The sequence below is a fragment of the Chiloscyllium plagiosum genome, unplaced genomic scaffold (assembly GCF_037043375.1).
Source record: "Chiloscyllium plagiosum isolate Xiang-an unplaced genomic scaffold, Cpla_swu_hap1 HiC_scaffold_44, whole genome shotgun sequence".
Classification (NCBI taxonomy): domain Eukaryota; kingdom Metazoa; phylum Chordata; class Chondrichthyes; order Orectolobiformes; family Hemiscylliidae; genus Chiloscyllium; species Chiloscyllium plagiosum.
Window position 1 is genome coordinate 61,404,532 of NW_028270182.1, and position 12,108 is coordinate 61,416,639.

General features: G+C 43.5%; 1 long non-coding RNA gene across 1 annotated transcript in view; it reads right to left on the reverse strand.

Annotated features, from left to right (window-relative positions):
• The window catches only part of LOC148137416 (uncharacterized), a 107,042-nt gene that overhangs the window by 26,407 nt on the left and 68,527 nt on the right, over nucleotides 1-12,108 (reverse strand). The window contains exons 8-9 of the long non-coding RNA XR_015754341.1: nucleotides 7,726-7,860; nucleotides 2,233-2,367 (exon numbers count right to left, since the gene is read on the reverse strand). This is a non-coding gene — a long non-coding RNA (uncharacterized LOC148137416). The remainder of the gene's footprint in view (nucleotides 1-2,232; nucleotides 2,368-7,725; nucleotides 7,861-12,108) is intronic.

Consider the following 12,108-nt stretch of genomic DNA (forward strand, 5'->3'; position numbering starts at 1 on the left):
GTTGAGATTGTATGGACATTGGTGAGGCCTCTTCTGCAATACTCCATCCAGTTGTGGCCGCCCAGTTATAGGGAGGATATTATTAAGCTGCAGGGGTTCAGACGAGATTAATCAGGATGTTGCTGGGTATGGAAGGCTTGAGATTGAAAAATGGCTGGATAGGCTGAGTCCTTTTAATGAAAAAAAGTGATATATAGATCAATTTAATGGTAGGTACCTTTTCTTCAGGGTGGGGGATCCTCAAGAGGAGAGACCACATTTTCAAAGTTAGGAGAGAGATTTAAAAAAAACATGGGGGCAAATTGTTACACAGAGGGTGGTTTGAGTGTGGAATGAACTTCCTGAGGAAGGCGTGCATGTGGGTACAATTACAACGTTTAAAAGACATTTGCATGAGTATGTGAACAGGAATGGTTTGGCGGGATTTGGGCCAGCAACAGGCAGCTGGGATGAGTTTAGTTTGAGATTATGGTGGGTATCAAGTGAAGGGTCAGTTTCCATACTTTATGGCTCTATGACAAGAATATGGTTTCATTCCATTATTTAAGAAAGGCTGCCATAGAAAACCAGGGAACTAAAGAGCAATTAGCCTAATGGTGGGTAAGTTGTAGAAGTGATTCTGCCAGACAAGAGTCACATTCATTTGGAAAAGGCAAGGATTGATGAAAGATAGTCAGCACGGCTTTGTGCGTACAAAGTCAGGTCTCATTAACTTGATACTTTTGTTGAAGTGGTGACCATACATTGTCTACACTAAAGTCAGCAGGGTCTTTGACAGATTTACTGGTTCGTAAGATTAGTTCACATGGGATCAGGGGGAACTAGCCAACTGGATACAAAATTGGCTTGACAATAGGAGACAGAGGGTGGTGGGAAAGCGTTGTTGTTCAGACTGGAGGCCTGTGACCAGCGGTGTGCCAGAAGGTTCAGGGCTGGTTCCACTGATATGCATCACCTACACAAAAGGTTTGGTTGAGAATATAGGAGTCATTGTTAGTAAGTTTGTAGATGATCAAATTAATGGTGTAGTGGGCAGTGAATACAGTTATCGAATGCAGTGAATACACTGACCAACTGGGCCAGTGGACCAGGTAATGAAAGATGGCGTTTAATTCAGGTTTTGGATTTTGTTAAGACAAACCAGGGATGAATGACACAGTTAATGGGAGGGTCCTGGCCACTGTTGTCGAACAGTGAGAGACCAAGGGGCACAGTTACAGGTGGACAGGGTGGCGAAAGTGGCATTTAGGACACTTGCCGTCATTGTCCAGCGCTTTGTTAGAGATATTTGTAACATTGTCCTAAATAGTTCTCTTGGGCAGAGGAGGCTACGGAGTGACGTTATAAAGTTTTACAAAACCATACCTAAGAATGGTGAATAGCCAAGGGGAAGTGAGTCTAAAACTAGAGGCTATAAACGGGAGGTGAGAGAGCAAAGATTTAAAGAGGGAGCTGAGGGGCAACATTATCTACGGAGGATGGTGCATAGATGAAATGGACTGCCAGAGGCACATGGGAGAAACAAGAATAGTTACAACATGGAAAAGACATTTGGGCAGGAACATGGAGAGGTACATTGAGAGGATAAGGTTTGAAGAGAAAAGGGCCAAACGCAGGCAAATGAGATTCGTTCGATATAGGAAACCTGGGCAGCATTGATGAGTTGGACCACAGGTTCTGTTTCCGTGCTGTATGACTTTGTATCCAGTTAAAGAGGATTACAGTACCGAAATAAAGCATGTTGTAGACACTGAAGCAATTTACAGCAATAGGGATGGTAATCTAGAATGCAGTACCTTTCAAATATGTGGAGGGAGTACAGGGAAGGGAGGAGGTTACAGGGACAGGAACTGTTATAGGAGTTACAAATTAATGAAGACACTGGTGCACAAGCCATGCCATAGACACAGTGTTACAGGGTACTGAGTCTTAGTGCAGTGTTGGAGGGAAAACACAGAAGAGAAAGATCCCAGGCAGCATTCCCAACATCTTGTGGGAGGCCTGCTTTAACCTCTGTTGTACTGATGCTCAATAAGACAGCAGAGGCCTGAATTGATAGCTCTGAACTCCCGATGCTGTCTCACAATGCAAGTTAAAGTAGACATGGTGATTGAGCATGGGGTGTGTCTGTACAATGCTCCCCCTCCAGCACTGCATCTGTGTCATGTCTTGTTTGCCAATGTTTGGAGCCCTCTCATTGCTCCCTGTTCTGTGCACTGTGAGTGATCTTACCTCACTACAGGATTTATTGAAGGCTCCAGATCTCCCTTCCCTTTTTCTCTTTGGCTGATCAGACATCTTCAATGTGGTGACAGACGAGACACCAAGCAGATGGAAAGTCTATTGAACCAGGAACTTCCTGAGTACCTACAGGAGACAGAGAAATAGACAGAATGGGACATTAGAATGATGCAGTGAGGGTTACACAAGGAGAATGGCACCGAGTCCCACAGAGATCTGGAAAATCCCAAACTCCATCCCTGCTCTGTGTTGCTGTGTCTTTCTGGAGTGTAGAATTCTGTTGACCCAGGATCTAGAATAACTGCAAGAGCAGGAGACACTGACAGAGGCAGCAATTAGACCCACACAGTGAGGGATACCACAGGGAGAGATACTGAGTGACATCACTAGAGTACTGGAAGGTGTCAGGATCACAGAATCATGGGTTTAGCTTCATGATGCACTGGTTTCAGGGATGAGCAACCAGTGAGAAGGTGAAGTGATGCCCTAGTGGTAATATTGCTAAAGCATGTATCCCAAACCACAGCTAATGTTCAGGGGAGACAGATTTGAATCCCACCATCAGAAATAGTGGAATTTCAAATCAATAATTTAAAAAATAGTATGTAACAATCCACAAATAAGTACAAAAAAACCCAAACACTTATCCTTTAGATAAGGATATCTGCTCAGCCTCAGGTGGTCTGCACGACATATCCACAGCAAAGTGTTTGCCTCTCAATTACCCTCTGAAATGGCCGAGCAAGTTACTCAGCTCCAGGGCAGCTAGGGCTGAGCAAGAAAGACTGGTCAGCCAGAGACACCCACATCCCATACCTGATTTAATAAATAATCCATTAGGATGGCCCCACTGGAACTGTGCTGGGAGCAGTTTCCTGGCCAATCATGTCGGTAGGTTTATGGACAGGGCTTTCAACTGACAGAGAGGATGTAGGGACAGGGTTCAGGTGAAAGGAGCTTTCCAAAACCAAAAAGAAAAGGTGAAACATTGGAACAGCATGGGGATGTTGGTGAAGGCAAGCCGAAAGGTACAGGATGGGGTAGCGATTAACTAAAACTGTACATCAGTGAATCGGTTTGTGACAGGAAATTATGGGAAAGAGGAAATTATGACTTTTTTTGGAATGGACGAAGTCTCGTCAATAAGGTAGATGGATTTGTGATGCGATGATAAGAAGAGATTTAGACACCAGAGAGACATGGTTCCAGGGTGAACAAAAGGAGGAACATAAATATTCAATGGTTCACAACCTTGCGGAAACTCAGGCAAAATGGGTAACACTAACAATAATGGGTAACAAAGGCATTACAGAGAAAGCATTTGGCCTCAGATCATAAAGTAGAGTCAGTCTGAATGTAAATTCTGACTACTACTTGCCAAGGACACAAGCAGCAGAACAGTTTTTAGCCACTGAACAGTATTTCATTGCTCATCACTGCATTGAACAGGAACTCATTGGAATTTTTAAACTCAGGCATTGTGATAATTTTGGGAAACTACAATTTTCGCATAATCTGGGACAGTCAGATGGACAACTGTGATATTGGAAGAGGAGTTCCATGAATTTTTTTTCAGTCTTTCTTTGAATAACACATTGGGCAACTGGCGAGGGATGTAACTATCTCAGAGCGACTGTTGTGCAATGAAACTTAGTGAATGAGTCATATCACCTTAAGAGATCCTCTAGGAAATTGTGATAAGTGCAGTTTTAAGAAATATAATGTTGTAAAGAGACTCACAAAGGACAAGTTACAACTAGAAATGAAAATAGCCAATTACTTGAGTTTGAGCAGAGAAGTGACTAAGGTAAACAGGCTAAACAGACTGAAACATGTGTCTGTAAATGGACAGTGGAAAACATTTGAAAGAAACACTCAACAAAAGGACACTCCATTGAAACAGACAAAACCTCAGCAAGAAATTCCCACTGGTCCCTCACTCGGGACAAAATGTATCATATTAGATTATCAGGCTGAGAAGATCACCAAATATTACTAAAAATTCTGCAGTGAGGGAGTGTTTAGGAGTAAGTTTTAAAGGAATTACAAAGGGTCATCTAGCAGGAGGAGGTCAGATGGAAGAGGTACCATTGTCAGGGTTTATTGTCAGAAAAGGAACAGGGAGAGATGAAGGGGATGGAGGTGGTGAGAGTGTTACAGAGAGTGGTCAGGGCCTGAACGTTGTTACAAAGTCAGTACGGATTGCTGCAGCTGGAGGGGTTTGCAGAGGGTGGGAGGAGCATATGTATTTTTTTTTATTTATTCATGGGATGTGGGTATCACTGCCTGGACTAGCATTCTTTGCCCCCACTGGTAATTACCCAGAGGGCAGCTCAGAGTCAGCCATATTGGTGTGGTCTGGAGTCACATGCAGGCCAGACCAGGTTAGAATGTCAGGTGTCCTTCCCTAAAGCAGGTAAGTGAGACAGATGAGTTCTTCCTACTGATCAACAATGTTTTTATGGTGGCCTCACCGATGTTTTGTACAGATTCAACATGACATCCCAACTCCTACTCTCAATGCTCTGCCCAATGAAGGTAACCACCCCAAACGCCTGCTTCACCAGCCTGTCTACCTGTGACACCACATTCAAAGAACTGTGTACCTGTATCCCTGGGTTTCTGATTGACCACACCACCCAGGGCCCGAGCATTAACTGTACAAGTCCCACCGTGGCTTGTTTCACCAAAATGGAACACTTCACATTTATCTAATTAAACTTCATCTGCTATTCTTCAGCCCACTACCCCAGCAGGACTGTTCATCCTGTAGAATCACAGATAACCTTCTTCACTTCCACTTTAACAACAATTTCAGTATAACTCAAAATAAAATCTTACTTTCCAGGATACCAATATTCCCATCCAAACCATTAGTCCAAATGACAAACAAAAGGGCACCGCTGGTCACATGCATCCAGTCAGAAAAACAACATGTCTCACATCACCCTCTGTCTCCTACCATCAAGCCCAGTTTTGTATCCAGTTCCCTCACTCCTCCTGAATGCCATATCCTTTTACATTGATCTGAGCTCATTGCCCACTTTACCATACGGGACAAAGAACATAGGACAGTGCAGCACCAGACCCTTCAGCCATGATGCCATGCCAAGATTTTATCCGAACGCAAGATCAAACTAACCTACACACCCTTCATTTTATTATCCACGTGCCTATCCAGAAATATATTAAATGTCCCTAGTGCATCTAACTTTACTGCCACTAGCAGTGCATTCCATTCGCCCACCACTCTGTATGTAACGAACCTACCTCTGAAATCTCCCCTTAACCACTCGCTAATCACCTTAAAATTACACCCCCTTGTAATAGCTATTTATGTCAGGGTAAAAAGTGTCTCTCACTATTCACTCTTTCTGTGCCTCTCATCATCTTGTTCACCTCTGCCAAGTCACCCCTCACACGTTTTCACTCTAATGAGAAAAGCCTTAGCTCCCTCAACCTTTCTTCATAAGATAGGCTCTCCAGACCAGGCAGCATCCTGGTAAATCTCCTCTTTACCCTCTCTAAAGCTTTCACATCCATCCTGTAATGAAGAGACCAGACTGAACACAATATTACCAGTGGGGTCCAGCCTGGGCTCTATAGAGCTACAGCATAACCTCGCGGCTTTAAAACTCGATCCCCCAGCTAATGAAATCCAACACAATATATTCCTTCTTAACAAGCCTATCATGTTGGGTGGCAAGCTTTGAGGGATCTCTGGACCTGTTACCCAAGATCCTTCTGTTCCTCCACATGCCAAAGATCCTGCCTTTAACATTGCATTCTGCATTCAAATTCAATCTTTCAAAATGAATGACTTCACACTTTTCCAGATTGACTTCCATCTGCCACTTGTCAGCCCAGCTCTGCATCCTGTCATTGCCCTGTTGCAACCTACAACAGTCCTCCACAGTATTCACCACTCCACCAACACTTGTGTCATTGGCAAACTTACTAACCCACTCTTCCACTCACACATCCAAGTCATTCATAAACTCACAAAGAGCAGAGGTCCTGGAACCTATCCCTGCAGAAAAACACTGGTCACAGCTCCAGGATGAATGCTTTTCACCTGTCATCACCCTATGTCTTCTGGGGGCCATAAATTCCATATACAGACAGACAGGTTTCCCGGCAACCCATGTCTCTGTACTTTCTGAATTGAGCCTAAAAGGTGTTTTGTCACTTTCTCAAAAGATTCAATAAGATTTATAAGGCATGATCAGCCCCTTATAAAGCCATGCTGACTATCTGTAATCAAACTATGGTTTGCCAAGGAATCATAAAACCTGTCTCGGAGTCCTCTCCAATAATCTGCACACCACAGACATAAGACTGACAGGTCTGTAATTCCCAGGATTATCCCTATTCCATTTCCTGACAAGGGAATAATATTTGCAACTCTCCAATCATCTGGTCCGACTCCAGTGAACAGTGAGGGTGCAAAGGTCATCGCCAAAGTGCAACAATCTCTTCACTCGCTTCGTGCAGTAACTTTGGGCATATCCCATCTGGTTCAGCGGACTTATCTATCTTTATCTTTTACAAAATTCTCAGCATATCCTCATTCTTAACAGCAACCTGTTCACGTATATCAGCCTGTTTCAGGCTGTTCTCACAAATGTCCCTCTCAGCAGTGAATACTGAGGCATAGGATTCATTAAGGTCCTTCCCTACCTCCTCCGACTTCAGGCACTAGTTCCCTCCATTATCCCTGACAGGCCCTACTCTCACTCTGGCCATCCTCTTGTTCCTCACTTAAGTGGAGACTGCCTTTCAGTTTTCCTTCATCCTTCCCAACAATAATTTTTCATGTCCCCTTCTAGCTGTCCTAAGTCCACTCCTAAGTTCCTTCCTGGTACTTTCAGAGAATCCCTACAATGTGGAAACAGGCCATTTGGCCCAACACCTCCATATCAACCCTGCAAACAGTATCCCACCCAGACTCATTCCCCCACCCTATTACTCTCCAATTGCCCTGACTAATGCACCACACCTACACATCCATGAACACTTTGGGTAATTTATCTTGGCTGAGTCACCTGACATGCACATCCTTGGGATGTGGGGGGAAACCGGAGCACCTGGAGGAAACCCACGCAGACACGGGGAGAATGTGCAAACTCCAGACAGACAGTCGCCTGAGGCAGGAATCAAAATGGAGTCCGTGGTGCTATGAGGTAGCAGTGCTAACCATTGGGCCATCGTGCTGCTCCATGTTACCCTCTAAAAAGCTTTCTGACCCTTGCTTCCTCAACCTTAAATAAGCTGCCTTCTTCCTCTTGACGAGATGTTCGAAATCCCTTCGAACCATGTTAAATGCTTCACTGTCCATGTGGACAATGTTCACTGGTCTGCCTTCATCTATCTCTTGGCCACCTTCTCGAAGAGTCAATCTGGTTTGTGAAACACTGTTTTCCACTCACAAAGCCATGCTGACCACCTCGAATGAGTCCTTGCTTTTGTTAATATATGTGGTACCTTTTTCTCATAATCTCCTCCAACAACTTCCCCACCACTGGGCTCACTGGGCTGTAATTTCCTGGCTTTTCCCTGCAGCCCTTAAGTGATGGAACAGCATTATCCTCCCTCCAGTCTTCCGACACCACACTGCATCTGTTGATAATATAAATATTTCTGTTAGGGGCAGTGCAATCTCTTCCCTAGCCTCCCACAATATTCTAGGATACACCTAATGAGCTACTGAGGATTGATATAACTTTATTTGTTTTAAGATTCCAGCACTTTCTCTTCTCTGTTGAGGATTCTTTCGAAGACATCACTATTTACTTCCTCATTTTCCCGAGCTTCCATGTCTTTCGCCACAATAAATACCGGCAACACTATTTAGTCTAATATCTCACCCACCTCCTCTGGTTCCACACATAGGCGAACTTATTCATATTTCAGAGGCCCTATTCTCTACCAAGTTACTCATTAGCCCTTATTGAAATATGTGTAAAGGCTTCTGGTAATTCAAAGACACCATATCCCCTGTACCACTACACCCCTTCTATACCCATTCAATTCAGCCATTTATATTCTCACACAAACAAATCAAATCCAACAGACTCAAAAACAAATTCTCTTTTATAAAATGTGTTTCTAAGTGTCCAGTATTGTATTTTAAAATATCATTCTAACAATTTTAGTATGCTCCCGACTTAATGTCAGGCTAACACTATTTGGTTTCAGACTGGCAGCAGAAAGGGTTATGGGAGTTCTTGTTCATCAATCTAAAAAGGTTGGCTTCCAAGGTCAGCAGGTAATAGAGAAGTCAAATACTGGCATTTATTACAAAGGGAATGGAGTCTAAAAATAGGCAGATCTAGCTAAAGTTAGGCAAGGTTCAAGTCAGACCACACCTAGAATATTATGAACAGTTTGAGTGCCCGAAGGAAAGATACTGTCGCATTGGAGGCAGGTCAGAGAAGGGTCACTCGGCTGATTCTGGGAATGGAGGGATTTTCTAGTGAGAAGAGGTGGAGTAGATTGAGGTTGAACCCATTGAAGTTTAGATAATGAGAGAGAAATGGAATGAACCATCCAAGATTCTGAGAGGCTCTGATCGGGTAGATGCTGGGAAGTTAGAAAATAGAACAGTACAGCACAGCAACAGGTCCTTCGGCCCACCATGGCTATGCTGTGCAAGATGCTATTTTAACTCATATCATCTGCCTGCACATGGTCCATATCCCGTATCCCTGTTCATGTTTCTGTCTAAATGCCACTTTGAAACTTTATTCACATTCTGTTGCTACGACCTCCCTCGGTAACCTCCACTCTCTATATTAAAAAAAATTTGCTTCACACATCTCGTTTAAACGTCCTCTTTCTCACCTTAAACCTATGCACTCTAGTATTTGAAACTTACACATTGGAAAAGAGATTCCGACTATCCACATTATCTATACCTCTCCGTATGTTATATTCCTGTACCTGGTCTCCGATACTCTTGCAAAACAATCCAACTTTGTTTAATTTCCTCTTACACCTAACACATCATGATAAACCTAACACAGGTAACGTGCTGATAAACCCCTTTTGTACCCTCTCCAAAGCCTCCCCATCCTCCCTATTGTGTGGAGATGAGAACTGCACACAGTACTGCAAATATGACCGAGCAGAAATTTCATACAATTACAACATCAGATGCAAACCACTATACCCAACATTGTGACTGATGAAGGCCAGTGTTCTATTTGTTTTCTTTCCTGTCTGAAACACTCCTGTTGCCATTTTCAGGGAGTTAATGTCTTGCACCAAGATCTTTCTGTTTATCAACTTCCCTCAGTATCCTAAATTTCCGCTTGAATCTGACATCACCTCACACTTATCCAGATTAAACTCAATTTGCCATTTCTCTGCACATCTTTCCAACTGATCTGTAAAGCTCTGCAACCTTGGACATTCTTGTTCGTTTACCCCATCTCCACCAATTTTCATTTCATCTCCAATAATTAACTTTGTCATTTCCCTTCGATTCAGTTGTGAGAGAATTTGTAACCAGAGGCCGTAAAATCCAATCAAGGGCTCACGCAATTAAGATGGAGATGAGGAGGAATGTCTTCACTCAGAGGGTAGTGACTCTGTGGGAATTCCTGACTGGAGGGGGCTGTCGAGGTTGGGTCATTAAGAATATTGACAGCAGAGATGGTCAGATGTTAATGAATCAGGGAAACAAGGGCTTTGTGGAAAAGGCAGGAAAGTAGAGTTGGAGAGTATCAGGTCAACCATGATCAGATTGAAGGGCAGAGCATCCACAATGGGCCAAATGGCCTCATTTCACTCTTACTTCTCATGGTCTTACCTCAAACTGAGCATCTACATTATAACATTGTGGGTCTCTGCTCACAAAACTCCTTTAGATTCGGATTTTTAGATATTTATTATTACACAGCATTTGATCTACAATAGACAATTTTGTTGATGGCTCCTTGATATGATGTCATGGAAAACCATCTCGTATACAATCCAGATTCCATCCATTATAGCCCTGATATTCATTAGTTATCCAGTCGGGATGGAGACCACCATCACACACAGTAACTGTACTGCCCTTGCTACAAGTATAATCAGTGTCCTGATCGTAACCATATTGACATTCCCATCACTTTCTGGTGCCCATAAAATAATTCCTGCTAACGGTTGCTGCTGCTTGCTCCACCCAAATAGACTCCAACATTTGATCTTCAGATCCATATGACTGTCTCATTAATGCATTAACCTCATCCTTTCTTCACAACTTGTTGCCTTTTTGCATAGATCCCAACAATCCTTCAATATTCCCTTCCCTGTGATGGTCATTCTGCAGCTACATCTCCGGAATGACGGTTCCATCATATCAATTCACTCTCATTCCATCTGCTTTATGGCGAATACAGGGAGTTATTCCTCAGTAGTGGGGGTTTGAACAGATGGATAGAGGTTACAGAGACAGGGAGGCTTACAGGGACACAAGGATGTTAGAGTTAAACAGAGTTACATCTGATCAAGAATGTCAGCGGGACAAAGGGGTTTGGGGATTGGAGGAATTTACAGAGATAGAGGGAGCTGGATTAAATTCTGGAGATAGGGATAGGGATGGGTGTAGGGTGAGGCAGGCAGACTGAGAGGGACAGACAGGGGGTGTTTCCAAGAGAAGAGTCTTAAGAGAGATATGGAAGGTTGTAGTGACGGAAGACCTTTACAGATATTCAAAGGCTTCTAGGTTCTGAAGGCTCATAGATAGGAAGGCAATGGAGAATGCCAGGGTTAGAGACAGTTACACAGATGGGGAGGGTTGCTCAAACTGAAAGAGGTTCCTGTGGTTGGGAGGTTGGGGGAGAACCAGGGTGAAATTTAAATAGATTAATTTCTAAGAATTGGAGAAGAATAAGCAGATTATAGGTAGGTTTTGAGACTAGATAAACTGGCAATGAAAGTGAGTCTTATCGGAATTGGAGAGTCATAAAGATTGGGGAAACTGCTAAAATTGGGAAATCGCCAGGAACTTCAAGAGATTACCCAACAAGGGAAGATTAAATGGGCTCCATAGATTGGGGGTTTTGACAGGACTGGAAGAGGTAATACAAATAGAGATGGATTTAAGGGTAGCAGGTGTTTATGGAGATAGTGAGGGGTTGGAGCAGTTTACATAGACATGCAAGTTTTTAGGCAGTACTAAGATACACAGGCTTTAGTTAATGCAAGAATGGGAAGCTTAATGGGACTGGAAGACCGAAGAAAGTTACGGACAGTAGTGGTGGCTGCAGATGTTAACAGATTACAGAGAGACTTGCAGATTAGAGAAAGTGTGGGCATCAGATTCTGACAGACATTGTAGGAACTGGAGTAGCCTTGGCAAATGGGCAGTTTACAGTTATAGAAGGTGCTGAAGGGACTGGAAGCAGGAAAAGGTGTGGGGGGCGGCTTGTGGAGGCAGCTTGTGGCTTGAGATACGGAAGGCTGCAGAGACTGCAGGGGATCATACAGATAGGGAGTGTTCTAAGAGCAGGAGAAAGTAGCAGAAATAGAGAAAGTGCAGAGCCTGAAGAAGGTTCAGCAATCAGGAGGTTTCAAGGTGCAGGATAATGTTACAAAAACAGGGGCAGTTGTAGGGATTGGAGGGCCATACAAATAAAGGGAGAGGTTTCGACACTGCAGGATATATTACAGACATGGGGAGAGTTTCACAACTAAAGGGAATTAGAAAGACCAGGAGGCTTTGAGGTTATTGGAGCAGGTTTGACTGCTCCAGGGAGAGATGTGGAGGCTGGAACAGGAGACATAGTTAGGGAGGGTTTTAAGAATAAGGAGGACTTTTCAGAAAAACGGAGGGATGTAGGGATGGGACATGGTGAGAGTCACAGTGAGAATTACGGA